Below are 16,211 nucleotides of genomic sequence, written 5' to 3' on the forward strand. Positions count from 1 at the left end.
TGTCAATGCTACCTAGAGCAATCTACACATTTAGTGCAATCCCCATCAAAATACCATCCACTTTTTTCAAAGAAATGGAACAAATAATCCTAAAATTTGTATGGAACCAGAAGAGACCCCGAATAGCCAGAGGAATCTTGAAAAAGAAAAGCAAAGCTGGCGGCATCACAATTCTGGACTTCCAGCTCTATTACAAACCTGTCATCATCAAGACAGTATGGTACTGGCATAAAAACAGACACGTAGATCAATGGAACAGAATCGAGAGCCCAGAAATGGACCCTCAACTCTATGGTCAACTTATCTTTGACAAAGCAGGAAAGAATGTCCAATGGAAAAAAGACAGTCTCTTCAACAAATGGTGTTGGGAAAATTGGACAGCCACATTCAGAAAAATGAAACTGGAACATTTCCTTACACCACACACAAAAATAGACTCCAAATGGTTGAAAGACCTAAACGTGAGACAGGAGTCCATCAAAATCCTAAAAGAGAACACAGGCAGCAACCTCTTCGACCTCAGCCGCAGCAACTTCTTCCTAGAAATATCGCCAAAGGCAAGGGAAGCCAGGGCAAAAATGAACTATTGGGATTTCATCAAGATAAAAAGCTTTTGCACAGCAAAAGAAACAGTCCACAAAACCAAAAGACAGCAGTCAGAATGGGAGAAGATATTTGCAAATGACATATCAGATAAAGGGCTAGTATCCAAAATCTATAAAGAAATTATCAAACTCAATACCCAAAGAACAAATAATCCAATCAAGAAATGGGCAGAAGACATGAACAGACATTTTTCCAAAGAAGACATCCAAATGGCCAACAGACACATGAAAAAGTGCTCAACATCGCTCAGCATCAGGGAAATCCAAATCAAAACCTCCATGAGATACCACCTCACACCAGTCAGAATGGCTAAAATTAACAAGTCAGGAAACAACAGATGCTAGCGGAGATGTGGAAAAGGGGAACCCTCCTACACTGTTGGTGGGAATGCAAGCTGGTGCAGCCACTCTGGAAAACAGTATGGAGGTTCCTCAAACAGTTGAAAATAGAGCTACCATACAATCCAGCAATTGCACTACTGGGTATTTACCACAAAGATACAAATGTAGGGATCCAAAGGGGTACGTGCACCCCAATGTTTATAGCAGCAATGTCCACAATAGCCAAACTGTGGAAAGAGCCAAGTTGTCCATCAACAGATGAATGGATAAAGAAGAGGTGGTATATATACACAATGGAATATTATGCAGCCATCAAAAGGAATGAGATCTTGCAATTTGCAGCGACGTGGATGGAACTGGAGGGTGTTATGCTGAGTGAAATAAGTCAATCAGAGAAAGACATGTATCATATGACCTCACTCATATGAGGAATTCTCAATCTCAGGAAACAAACTGTGTGTTGCTGATTGGTGGGGGCTGGGAGGGATGGGGTGGCTGGGTGATAGACATTGGGGAGGGTATGTGCTATGGTGAGCGCTGTGAATTGTGCAAGACTGTTGAATCACAAATATGTACTTCTGAAACAAATAATGCAAGATATGTTAGGAAAAACGAAAAAGAAGAAGATAGCAGGAGGGGAAGAATGAAGGGGAGTAAGTCAGAGGGGGAGACGAACCATGAGAGACGATGGACTCTGAAAAACAAACTGAGGGTTCTAGAGGGGAGGGGGTGGGGGGATGGGTTAGCCTGGTGATGGGTATTAAGGAGGGCACGTTCTGCGTGGAGCACTGGGTGTTACGCACAAACAACGAATCATGGAACACTACATCAAGAACTAATGATGTAATGTATGGTGATTAACATAACAATAAAAAAATTTAAAGACAACAAATAATTTTACAATGTATTGTTAACTTAAAAAAATTTGTTTTGTTGAAAATTTAAAAGATCAAGTAAATATGTGTGTAGTTAAACCATGGTTGACTTTTAATTCCAGACACAACAAAAGCTCTAAAGTATGAATATGAGTTTAGGAATTGTCACTTTTGATACAATAACTAGGATTTACTTTAAAAAGGGATGTGGGGATGTTTCCAAAATTAATACATCTTTAGCTATGGTTTGTAGGTGATTTTGTGTGTGTGCAAATCAGGATGTTTTTCTAAAATAGAATTACACATATAGCTATTACTGAGGCAAAATAATATATAACCCTGAAAACTCTTACATGCTTTTTACAGAGAAAAATGATGGGCTTTCTAATGTACCAGAAAAAGTAAGCTAAAAATCATGTATTGGTTTTTGTGTCTCAAAGAAGTTTTCTCTAAAACCTTCAACTCATTGTTTGTTCATAAGCAACAGATTTATTCCTGAAATAGAAAAGGGAAATTCACCAGAGGTAAGTAAGTGGATGGAAATTTACCTTAAGATAAGTCACATTTATTTCTTCTTCTCTATGAATACTGAACTATCTTTATACTTACACTACTTTCGGGGATCATAAATTTACTTCCTCTCCATTCTAGTGATCAGATGATATTTATAACATATTTTAAATAGACAAATTGCCATTTAACTTATCAGCCAGTCTCAAATTCATTTCACTAGTGAATTTCCCCTCCTCTAGAGTTTGATAATTCATAATGAAAAGATAAAACTGAGTTTCTGAAATTGTAAAGCCAACAACTACATCTTAAGACACCAAGGCTAATGTAATACAATAAAAATTATAATTATATCATGTCCATAAATATAATACAACACATTAATGAGACAAAACAGTAGTTAATTTTATATTTATGAAAAGAATAAAAACATTTAAAAGAAATTTAATTTATATATATAGGACATTAAAGAAATATGAAACCTTAAAGATAATTTTGTAAGAAATATGTCATACTAACATATTTATTTACCTCTTTATAGTCCTTCAGAAAAATTTATATTTCTCAAAATTTAATACGCTGAAATGCACTGTAAAAAGTAGTGCCATTGTGGATATCTATTACTGCAGATAACAGAACTTTTACTCAATTTTATTAGCATATAAATAAGAGATATTAAAAAATCATAATCAATGGTTAAAAGATGGTAAAAATAGAACTTTGTTTTCCCTCTTTCAAAGTGTTCATTTTATTTTATTAATTCAGAGTGGATTAGAGTTATTTATGGGTGCATGAATGGAGAAAAAATTTACCATTCATATTTTGGTTGGCGATTATTATAAACTTCCCAGCAGCTAAATTGTCGTTTGTAACTTACATATCAGCAACTAACCGATACATTGCTGCATTAAATTCTTTTTGGAATGAAGCAGGTGTAATAAACAGGGAAAAAAATAAGTGGGAACAATTTAAAGTTTCTGCCATAAAAGATTTTGACTTATCTGTGCAATCTATATAAGCAATTCCTGAGTACCTAAGTATGTAGGAGGTACAGAGTGATAAACGTTAAAATAAGGACCGTCTGAATTTGCACTCATGCTCTGGCTCTATCAGCAAAATGGTACATAGAGAACCTGACCCAGAATAGCCTGTCTATTTAGGTTTTCATTTCTGTAAGTAAAGAATATTCATTCCTGAATTGTTTAAAGGTTTCCAACTGTGGTGTTTGAAATATCATTTCTGTGTTTTATGAGTCCCTCAGTAAGAGTCTAGACAACTTTTCCTGCGTCTCAGCCTTTAGAGACCCGGCCATAACTCTAAAGCTCAGCCTATAAGATTAACAGAGACAACCCACGATGCTAGGTTAAATATTGGTGTTGGACAAGATTTGTGGAATGTTTATTTTATTTATAATTTAGAAGTGAGACTTTCTAAGAGTCACATCTCTGTGCTTACCTCTACAATTATAGATACGCTGCCTCTTGGCTGACTGCCTAACAAAATGAAGATCGTCACTTTTCCAGCCCACTGAGTATGGAGGTTTCTTGTATCCAATGTAATTTCCTAGGAAAGTTAAGAGGAGTCAGAAAGTCAGGTTGTTGAGAACATAATAAAGATGAACCATATTCCTCTAAGGAACATTCGCCCATATGACTGAATTCATACCGACATTCTATGAATTCCCGACCATCTCTTTATATCTGTGATATCTCCTGTCCAAAAGGAGGTTTCTATTTTTTAATACTATTCTTACTACATATTGTGTTTCATTTTTGGCTTCTGACTCTGTCCATTGTCATGAGGAAAAAAAAATAACATGTCCTTCCCTCTCTGTGCCACTCTTTCATAAACAACCCACTGGATACTATCCATAACTCATTTTCAGTCTGAGTTGATATAAATTCTTCTTTATTTTCTTAAATAGTAGAACTATTCAATCATTTCTACTTTTTCTTACAACTGTTTAGATAAAATATACTTTTTAAAATCTATTTCATTGTGGTAAGAACACTTAACATGAATCTACCCTCTTAACAAAATTTTAGGTATACATTATAGGTACAATATTGCTCAGTAGATTTCTAGAAGTATTTCTCATGTTTAACTGAAACTTCATGCCTTATGGTTGATGACTCCACATTTTTCCCTCCCCTACTCCCTGCACCAAATATTCCACAATTTTTTAAAAGATTTTATTTATTTATTTGAGATAGAGATAGAGAGAGAGAGAGAGTACGCATGAGCTAGGGGGAGGGTAAGAGGGAGAGGGAGAAGCAGGGTCTCCATGGAGCAGGGAGCCCGACATGGGGCCTTGATCCCGGGACCCTAGGATCATGACCAGGAGATGCTTAACCGACTGGGCTACCCAGGTGCCCCCTATTCCACAATTTGATGCTATCAGTTTCACTACTTCAGATACCTTAAGTGGAATTATGCAGTATTTGTCTTTTTGTGGTTTATTTGTGATCCTCTGTCTATACTTCTTTTTCCCTCTGTTCATTTTTTTGAGATAATTGAATCTTGTCTGTTTTCTTTTTTCTTATTTCATATTTATTTATATCTACTATTTGTAATTTGTACATAAGATGTCTTGTAATAGATTCAGAATTTTGCCACATATTTAACATAGCAAAATTGAAATTTATTTTTTATTATTTATTTTTGCAAAATTGAAATTTAAATATCTCTCCTCAGTAATGAAAATGTTAGAACATTTTAAGTATGATCATTTTCATCCAAATACCTTAATTTTTGTGGTCAGCATTTGCGTTTTTTATCCTCATAGAATATTGAATGTTCTTTATTTTAAGATCTTTTTTTTAAGATTTTATTTATTTATTTGAGAGAGAGAGAGAGAATGAGAGAGAGAACACGAGAGGGGGGAGGGTCAGAGGGAGAAGCAGACTCCCCACTGAGCAGGGAGCCTGATCCGGAACTCGATCCTGGGACTCCAGGATTATGACCTGAGCCAAAGGCAGTCGCTTAACCAACTGAGCCACCCAGGTGCCCGAATATTGAATGTTCTTATTAGTATTGTTATTATTTTGTTACAGATACTAGACTTTATTCAGAGGATTTACAAAAAATTTCTAAAGAATTTGTATAAAGCTTTTTTTAAAAAATATTTATTTATTTGAGAGAGAAAGAGCATAAGAGGCAAGAGCAAAGGGAAAGGGAGAGAGAATATCAAGCAGCCTCTGTGCTGAGTGTGGAGCCCCATGTGGGGCTCGATCCCATGTCCCTTAGATCACGACCTGAGCCAAAACCTAGAATTGGTCACTTAACTGACTGTGCCACCCAGGCCCCCTATAGCTTTTTATTTTATATTATTTAAATTTTTCCTTCTTACTGATATTTTTCCTCTAGATATTCCCTTATTAAATTTTCTAGCAGTCAACTATGTTATCACTATGTATTGCTATTTAAATCTTATAATATTATTTTGGGTGTTTTGATAGAAACAAAATGAATACTCAAATAGAATAATACAGAACAGACTATGTACCAAGGTGTGATCAGATAATGAAAACCAGCGAGGTATAATGAAGCTTTCCAGGGCTGGAAACATCAGGGAGAAGTTTCTACCTCAAGGCCTGAAGAGTTGATGGGGCAGGAAACTAGATCCAGGAAGAGCTATAGCTGTAGGAAAGGATCAATGCAAATGATTTGAGGACTTTGAAAGAAGGAGCTCCATCACCTATGAACCGATAGAGAGAAAACCTAAGGACTTCCATGCTTCCATCCTCTGATCCCTTGCCGAAGACCCCCAAGGGCTGAGAAAAAGTAAAGGTAGAGCCCAAGAGAGCAGGTTGATGCTCACCAAAAACTTCCAGGAACCCAGAGCATGAAGTGTGACTAAACCCAGAGATTAAAAGGAAAATATTAGGGTACATATTCTAGTTTAATACTTATTTTCTCTCAATATTTTGATGACAGTATTCCCCTGTTTGGGTCATCTGTCCTTGCTACAGTTTTAATTTTGACCCCTTTCACATAATCTCTCTCTTTGTTGCTGTGTTAAATATTTGTTTTTGTCAGGTTGGTGATTTATAATTTCATATGGTGTGTTCAGGCTTGAGTTCCATTTTGTTAATCCTGTTTCAGATATAGTATAAAACCCAAACATTATCTTTTAAAATATTATTCTATTTCCATTCTTTCTATTCTCTACATCTGAAATGCTGATGATATACATTAAATCTCAATTTATTCTTCATATATCTTTTTTTTTTCATCTTCTGTATATCTATGCCTTTGACGCACTATCTTTGGATACATTTAATTTGTTTGGCTCTTTCCTGTTTTAGTTCATTTTAATATGCTGTTTAACTAATATATTGAATTACATACTTTACATATAGAAAATCCATTTTAAGAGCTAATTCCTCATAATCTTTTTGAAGGAATATTTTTTATTGCTTCTTTTATTTCTTCAAAATTTTCATGAGTATGTCCTTTAAAGTCTTTATATCATAACTTTAATTCACTCAGACTTTGGTATTTTAGATATATTATTTCCATCTCTAGCCAAATTTCACTTATAGTGGATTGCCTTATCTTATACCAGGTGAACTTTGTAAATCCACACTTTGATTTGAATATTTGTAACTCTTACACATCTATACTAGAGAAATATCCCTGCAATAAAGATTTGCTTTTGTCTTCAGATGAAGTCAGTAGGACACTAGTTAGAGGACACTGCCTCCACTTCTCAACATCTCAGAATAGAAGTATGTGTTTCATTCCTCCAACTCATAGCTGATCAAAGATTCGGGTTCCCAGTTGCGGGTTGAAATGGGTATCCATCCTTTGGGCAGAGCTTATGGACATGTATACTATATCCCTACTGTTCTAGCCTCAATTCAAATTAATTTTAGGATGGAGAGGTAGACTTAGCAGACTTTTATTACCTATTCGAATATCTTTTTTTTTTTAAGCTATTTATCTCAAGTTCTGTCTTTCCCTTTCTTCCGTAATGGGTGGGTAACTCAGAACAAATATTTAGCCACATTGACAGACGTAGTACTACTTCTAAACCAATTTTAGTGCTGGAGTGTGGTGCAAATGAAACAGTTTTATGTAGTCAATGTTGACTTTCTTTTTCTTAAATATATACTTCAGTTAGTGTGTTTCGCAACTGTTTTATAGCTTATAAGTACCAAAAAAATGTTTTCTGCAACTAATTTATAGCTACATCAATTGTCAAGTATCTATGATAAGTACCTTAAAATATCTCAAAAACTAAATAGAAAACAAACAAAAAGATCTCCCAACTTATTCCATTCCATTTTAACCTCCATGAGTAAATGAGCCAGCATGAATCAATTTACTCAAAGCACACATCAAGATTTATGTGGTACATCAATTTCACTTCCTTCTTCCCTCCCTCCATCTCTTCCTTCTTGCCTTCTTTCCCGACTTTCTATGTTGCCCACCTCTTTCCTTCCTTAAGCAATTTTTAGGACAAATTATGCTTTGGATACAATTTTAGGCACTGGGGTTTTGTCAGACCACATGACTTGGTTTCTTTACTCACGGAGTTCAAACTCAAGGTATGGGGAGTCTTTATTTCTGCTTTCCTTTTGAATGGCATTTTTGCTGGATAAAGAATTCTAAGAATTCTAGGTCTTTTGTTGTTCTTTTTTTTTTTTTCTAACACTGTAAATATTTCCCTTGACTCTCCTTTTATTTACATGGTCTCTGTCAAGAAGTCCACTGTAATCCTTATTCTTGATTCTCTATAGTTTAAAACACCCCACCCACACATCGGTTCTGGATTGATTGATTGATTGATGCTACTCTAAAGTTTTGAGTCCTAGGTATTTGACTTAATTTACTCTAGTGAATTTATATTAGATGTTGGATTTCCACACCCCAAATTCATAAATAAGAAATTAAAATCTTTTAAAATTAAGATGTCTTCAGCTTTAAACAAATGCAGTCAGAGAATTCAGTTTTATTATGTATATGTCAATAAAATGGTTTTTATTACATATATATTTATAATGACAATCTGCTAAAACATGACTTTTTGCAAAACAACTATTTGAAGGCATCTTACACAATTCTAGTTATACAAAACAGATTTTTTTAATAAACACAACATACAAACTTTATTTAACAAAAGTAATAGGCAAAGCCAAACAGGCACTTACATTAAGAGAAAAACTGACTACAAAAATTTTATCTTAAGCATCTTACAGTAACCTACTTGCAGTTGCATTCAACTGTGCTCTGTTGTTGTGAAAAATAAAGCTCTTGCACAGGTATGGATGAATTATTTGTATATTTTTCAAGTATTTACTGAATACTACCTTATATACACAGATACATTTTTTCTGAAAAAGTATTTAATTGATGATCCCCAGATTTTGTACTTCATTTTTGTTGATCTTTTGAAAAAGGTGTTCTAAAGAGAAGAATATATGGTTCTGGCTCATGAGTCATGTAATGAACACAGCCTAGACTCTGTTGGACACCAAGTCTCCTCCAATCCTCTTCAGATATCAGATGGGTTGTTGGTACTTGTTTGGAAAATTCTCTGGGTTACATGCCGGTACTTGTAGTACTTGTGGAAATACTTGTCCGGAGAGTAGATCTGCTTGTGCATGATCCTGTGGGCAGGCAGAGCAAGGAAGACGTGAAGAGTGGGCACGGCAGACCACACATTCAGGTCAGGCCAAGGCAAAGACCTGATTGCTTATATAAAACAGATTTGAAATCTTGTCAGTTATATTATTTTGTTTTAAGAATGTATATTCTCTTTACTTGGAGATTTGCCTTTGTTACACTTGAGAGTATATGAGTAAGTGGGTTAATGGGGTAGTCATTATATGATCAATTATAGTTCTCATATTTCAAAACTCTTGTGATTAAAAAATAACTGGGATGCTTGGGTGGCTTAGTCCTTAAGTGTCTGACTCTTGATTTTGGCTCGGGTCATGATCTCAGGGCTGGGAGATTGAGCCCCACCTCAGGGGCTGTGCTCAGCACAGAGTCTGCTTGAGATGCTGTCTCCCCGTCTCTTTGCCACCCCATCCCCCGCTCTTGCATAAATAATTAAATAAAATCCTTAAAGAAAAAGAAAGAAAGGGTAACTAGTAGAGCATCAGTGTGCCTAAATAATGGATTTTTTAGAAATTTCCAGTATACATAAAATAGGAAGTGAATATGTAAATGTAATCAGAAGTTAAATACATGTCTCTAAAAGGAAACTTATTGCCCTAATAATACCAGATTGCTTGGCCTAAAAATTAAGTAATTTGTTTTAATGTCCAACAGTCATGACCTTTTTCAATATATATAAAAACATCATTTCAGGCAATTGTCCATTGTTTATATATTGCAGCATAAACTATTGTGTCTGCATGATATGTTTTGTACACTCCTAATATGTTCCAGCATTTATCCTTAAATCTATAAAATAATTAAGAGAAATTTTTAATTTAAAACAATTCTGTGTATTTCTAAATTTGTTCCAACTCCACAGAAATTGTGAGAGACAATGGGCATCAGTAACCTTCCCTGGCGACCTGTGGGCCATCCTGGGCCTTTCTGTATAGAAGGTGGTGATTTATGTATGTTCTCAGAATCCTGCCAGGAAGAGGGAGTGGAGAATTATAAAAAAGAACACAATGGTTCTGTTTCAAAACCCGGATATTTCCCTCTCAACTGTACAGTTACCTTGGGATGAAAACATAAGAGCATTGGCAACTCCAAAAGCAGCCTCTTGTTTTGAAATTAAAACAGTTAGAGTTATAAAACACATAATTTCAAAATACAGATTTTACTACAAAAACATAATTAAATCAATTATAACTCCTCCCCACTTGCACATTATCTATATATACATGTACAATCATATATATGTATATATATACATATAATCACTATGCATATATTGATGATAGCTGATACATTAACAATTTTAATTCTTATGTGTAATTTTAGAAGCATCTGATCCTTCCAAATTAAAAAAAAAACCTCTTGTATTTAATTTTACACTTAAAATATACACAGTATATTTTTTGTTACAGTTTGTCTCTCCTTCCTAATTTGTTCAGAATATCTAAGTAGTGAAATAAAATTTCTGAGAATTCTGTAAATTCCAAATGATGCACTTATAGTGATTTGACCAATATTCAAATATGGGTATTGCACAATAACCTACTTTTAATGCTATAAGGAAAACTTGGGCATATTGTTCAGTTCTATGTCTCAGTCAGCCTCAATATATACTCATAAACAAACTAAATCTAATATAGTGATTAGGTATCAAAGGGAAAACTATGTATATTTATTCTCTTTTTTCCTACACACTGTCAGTTAATAATATATCTATAAAAACTATTAACATATATCTACATGGGTCTAAATATATACTCCTATCCTCAATATTTAAATTTAACTTCAAAAGTATTATGCACTTAGAAACAACAAAAATAAACACTAAAAAAATAATTTTAGTTGGTAAATTATAAATTGCCCTAGTAGTCATTTAAATTGTGGCCTTTTTAAGAAACAAAGCGCCGAAGTGAAGAACTGTAACTGGTGTTATGATTTGAGTGGATCAATTTCAAATCAAATGTGAAACATATTCTCAGAATAAAATGAAGTTTATCTCATAAAGGAAAATGTTCCATTATAGGAGCACTTGTCTAAGGGATATTAAAACTGACTCTATTGTTTCAGCTTAATCTAAAAAGGAGCCATCAAATCTGAGTGACCGTGGGATGTCAGGCCTTTACTAGCTATTAACTCTCTCTCTCTTTTTTTAAAGATTTTATTTATTTATTTGACAGAGAGAGAGAGACAGCGAGAGAGGGAACACAAGCAGGGTGAGTAGGGGAGGGGGAAGCAGGCGTCCCGCAGAGCAGGGAGCCCGATGCGGGGCTCGATCCCAGGACGCTGGGATCATAACCTGAGCCAAAGGCAGATGCTTAACAACTGAGCCACCCAGGCACCCCGCTATTAACTCTCTTGACCAATGGACAATGGGGGTTTGTTTTTATAAATTGCCTATAGTTCTGTGAATTTCTCTTTCTTGAATAAATATCTGGGAATATATACAGAGTCACAAGGTATGTGTATGTTTAACTTATAAAAAAGTGCCCAATTGTTTTCCACAGTGCCATTTCCAGGAATTCTTTGTGACTAATATTTTGCCAAAATTTGGTATTTTCACTCTTTTTCATTTTAACCATTCTGTTGTGACTGTTACAGTCCTCATTTCTGGAACTGGTTACATAGTTCACATTTAAGACTAATTCTATCCATTTCATACATCTTATACACCTAGTGAATGCCTCAGTTGGTTGTTTCAGCAGGGTTACTGAACATTCATTCCTAAAGATTCTGGACCATTATTTATTATTTTTAGATTTATTTATTTATTTATTTGAGAGCGAGAAAGAGTGGGGGACAGAGAAAGAGAGAGTTGGGGGTAGGGCAGAGGAAAATAATCTTTAAGCATACTCACCACTAACCCGGGATCCAGATGCGGGTTAGATGCACCACCCAGGCACCCCAAGATTCTGGGGAATTATTATTAGTCTTACCTTGGTCGTTGGGTTGTCGTACCTTTTTCCAATGACTTTAATCACAGACTAAGAGAGTACTAAGAGATGCTCTGGGGATGCCATTTTAATTAAGAGGCTGACTCCATTTTTGATGTTTCAGCATTAATAGCTTTAATCCTCTGCATGCTCTACATTGGGAAACCAAGGGATTTAAAAGCCCATCACATGTCCTTTGATTTTGCATTATCTGTGGGAATTTCAACTAGTTGAAACCTCCAGATTGTTTGTGGGAATGCTGAACACCCCTTCCTCTCTTTTTTATCTGACTCCTTTATGAGCCCTTCAGCTCAGTGAGAGTCTCCAGTTTGTTGTGAGTACTAAATATACTTTATTCATATTTATGGGTGGGTGTGTTGTGTCAACTGTCTTGACATCCAAATAAATCCCTGGGAGGGTAACAATGTTTGTCTCTGCAGGTATAAATGAAACGCTCCTTCTCCTCATCTCCATTGTAGAATAGCAGCCTAATTCCCCTTGATACTCAGGATCAATCACCCAGAATCAAAATAAGTTTTTTTGTTATTTTTTTTCTCATTGATTCAATCACATGAAGAATCCAATGTGACCAGGTGGCAGTCTTAATTTTTAGTTTATTGGCATCATGATTGTGTCCTCAGGTAGAAGTATTCCTCTTTTTGGAACTAAGAGCTCTAGTCCAGAGGAGTTCTAAAGTCATGGGGACAGGAAGCAAATACTTTGCTACTGAATCTCTAGGATATGAAGGAGAGAAGACATTTTCATTTCCATCCCTTGATTCCCAGACCCGTGAATTCAGGATATGAGAAAAATAACATCATACTTTGGATGCTAATTTAGAGCATATATCTCATCCCAGCATATATTGCTCCAGCCCAGCAAGGTGCCACCTGGCTGGCATTGTAACTGAATCTTCAAAAGAGTCTTCCACCATTCCATTAAGCTAACTGCTTCAAGATGATGAGGGGCATGGCAATCCCTGTGAATTCCAAGAGTGAGGACACATTGCCACACTTCATTTACTGTCAAATGAGTTCTTTGATTAAAAGTGTTGCTGTAGATAGCAGGAGGGGAAGAATGAAGTGGAGTAAGTCAGAGGGGGAGACCAACCATTAGAGTTGATGGACTCTGAAAAACAAACTGAGGGTTCTAGAAGGGAGGGGTTGGGGGGATGGGTTAGCCTGGTGTTGGGTATTAAAGAGGGCACATTCTGCGTGGAGCACTGGGTGTGATGCACAAACAATGAATCATGGAACACATCAAAAACTAATGATGTAATGTATGGTGATTAACATAACAACAAAAAATTATTTTAAAAAAGTGTTGCTGTATGCAATGCTATGATAGTGGGTAAGGTGTCTGTAGTTTTGTCAGAAACATTGCAGAGAGGAAACACACATACAAAAATATTCAGTCTATCCTAGTAAGAAAAAAGTGCTGCTCATGCTACAATTTTAAGGATATAATATTGTCAATTTGCCTTCAGGGACCTGGTCAATAACCTTGGGGAATTCAGCCATAGTCTGGGCTAAGAATTGGTCTTTACTATGGCAGATTAGATATTCAGCAATGGCTGTACCAGATCACTTATAGTGAATATTTGTGTTGAGATAACAATATATATTTACCATTGCTTTACTTTTGCTATTGCTATTGTATATACTTCATTTGGAATTCATTCATTTATTCAATAATTGATTCATTCATTTATAATATATTGTACTACTTGTAGATACTTCCAAGTTTGTTAAATATTGATGTTAAATTTCTTATCTTTCTGTTATTTTGGTAATTTCTGGAGAAGAGGGTGCTTCAATACTTAAAATTTTAAAACCAAAGGTTTATCTGGAAGTTACCTTTGGAATTTAAACATACTCCAGAATAATGAGTTCTGGTAATGTTTGTCTGATCCACTCATTAAAAAGTTCAACTCAGGGGCACCTGGGTGGCTCAGTCGTTAAGCCTCTGCCTTCAGCTCAGGTCATGATTCCAGGGTCCTGGGATCAAGCCCCGCATCGGGCTACCTGCTCGGCGGGGAGTCTGCTTCCCCCTCTCCCACTCCCCCTGCTTGTGTTCCCTCTCTTGCTGTGTCTCTCTCTGTCAAATAAATAAAATCTTAAAAAAAAAAAGTTCAACTCAACCTATCACCAAGTGATTTGGCAGATGTTGATAACTATTGCTTGGTTCAACTAATTTCCATCAAGGGTTGTAAAATATTATCTTTCTATTTTCCTGAGTTTATTATTCATGATTCTTCTTTTAAATATAAAGCAACCAGCCCTCATCAAATGTTTTGCCCTTAGATACAGTCAGTATAAGAAAGACATTACACATACTTATTTCTCTTTATATATACTTAGCCATTTGCATAAAATGGCTCCCAGTAGCCATCAATTATTTTTCATATCATTATGAGGTTATGAATTCTTATTTGTAATGCTTTTCAACCCATTGAAATAATTTACTATTATTATTACTATTTTTATTATTCTAATATATTGTCTAGTGGGGATCCTCTGACAAAACCAAAATCAAGGAAAACAGAATTTCTCAAAAAAATTCCCAAGGGTTTTTTTTGTCAGTATATCAAGAAAACATACCTGCATTCATAAAGAGCCAATATAAAGACAATTTCTTCTGAAAAAAATTTAAGACTACATTTTTGATAATTTATCAAGTATAAATAAAAAGATATTTTAGATAAATTTGCTGATTTCAATATTTAGTAATTATACTATAGACTGGTATTATTTTCCCTATTAGGTTGTTTTATATTCAAAGTTCCAATCATATATGTCATATGTGCCAAGTCCCAATGAATGTTATCATTTTTGTGACCTTGAACATTTGATATTTTCCCTGGTGATCCAAAAGTAGGGTAACTTTCCTCTTGCCCGCTATCTGGCCAAGAAGATATTTCTTTGATAAGCAACAAACTAAGCACGGAAAAGAAAAATGCTATGATTATAGTATCTTCATAAAGCAGTGTACATATTTTAATATTTCACACATCTTTTTCACATGCTACCTCTATATCTAAACCAAGGATTTCTTACAAGCTGCTCAAAAGAACTTTGGAAGTAAATGTAAATAAATGATTCAGGATACTTTAGAGTGAGGTACAATTTTAAAAAATATAATTATTTATTAGCAACAATAATAAACCTAGTATTTATGTCTCCCTGCTGGTGCACATGATAATCCATTTCACTAACTCAGCTAACTTGCATAAGCAATTCTAGAACAGCTTCTTCAGAAGAAAATCTTAGAAAATCTCCAAGTTTTGAGAAAACACTATTTGCCCTTAGGTATCTTTAGCTCAATATCCTTCACAGATAAGTCATTATAAACAAGTTCTTTCACTGTAGCTCATAAAAGTTTAATGTTTTTTTTCTTTTTAAAAAATAGATAGCTTATACCCTCAGGTAGGTCACCAATTAAGTGCTTGACCTTAGAAAAAGAAAGAAAATATTCAGAAATGTCTTTCCAATTTTCATACAATAATTTGTAGACAGTGCTCAGAAAAAGCATTCTTGAGTTGGATAAAGTTGACCCAGCTCCAGAGCTGCCATTTATTAAGGTCATGGTCTTGGTCAAATCACAGGTCTGAACCATTTTTCTCATCTTAAGATAAAAATAATATAGAGCCTCTTCCAATTCTTACTGTGACAATTAAACTTTTTTTTGTATGTGTGCACACAAGCATACATATGTATGCATTACTATCCTGTCTGGTGTATACATTATTAATAAACATTATAATAATTTATACCATAAATCTTATCATTACTAGAAGTAATAGACTCTCAGTGTCTTGAATTTATCCTTAAGGATAATATGTAAGAAAAAACAGAGTCTAGATCCCAGTAATTTAAAATCTCATTTATAAGGTACTTTATTTCAATCACAGTATTTTTCTCTTGGTTATGGGAGTCACTCCCCATTAAATACATTAGAGTGTTAAGAGGTAGCTTAATTCTCTCAGGCCATAAAGATAACATTTCTGAACTTATGCACTTATGTAGTTATTTTTAATGATGTCCTGTTAACTCAAATATTTTAAAGCAGCTTGTAAATGTATTTATATATTTTTAAAGAATATGCCATAGACTGGAAGAATGTGGGTATTATATTTCTTTCACTTAATATTAGTATTTTTGGAAACCAAAGTAAACATTTAATAGAGCCAATTAAGTTATGATTACAAAAGAGCATACACTGCTTAGAGACTTCTAAAGTACTTACGCATAATGAGGAAATTTGGTGATGGTAGAGAAATTCACTCTTTATCAATTTATTCCATTAGCCACTCTAATCATTTGGAT

General features: G+C 34.7%; 1 pseudogene; it reads right to left on the reverse strand.

Moving 5' to 3' along the window:
* Positions 1-8,710: 8,710 nt before the first annotated feature.
* On the reverse strand, positions 8,711-8,942 carry LOC114204720 (cyclin-dependent kinases regulatory subunit 2 pseudogene; annotated as a pseudogene).
* Between the last annotated feature and the right edge of the window lie 7,269 nt (positions 8,943-16,211).

Source organism: Eumetopias jubatus, unplaced genomic scaffold (assembly GCF_037043125.1).
Source record: "Eumetopias jubatus isolate StellerSeaLion01/CBP00866 unplaced genomic scaffold, mEumJub1_p1.0 scaffold_5, whole genome shotgun sequence".
Classification (NCBI taxonomy): Eukaryota; Metazoa; Chordata; class Mammalia; order Carnivora; family Otariidae; genus Eumetopias; species Eumetopias jubatus.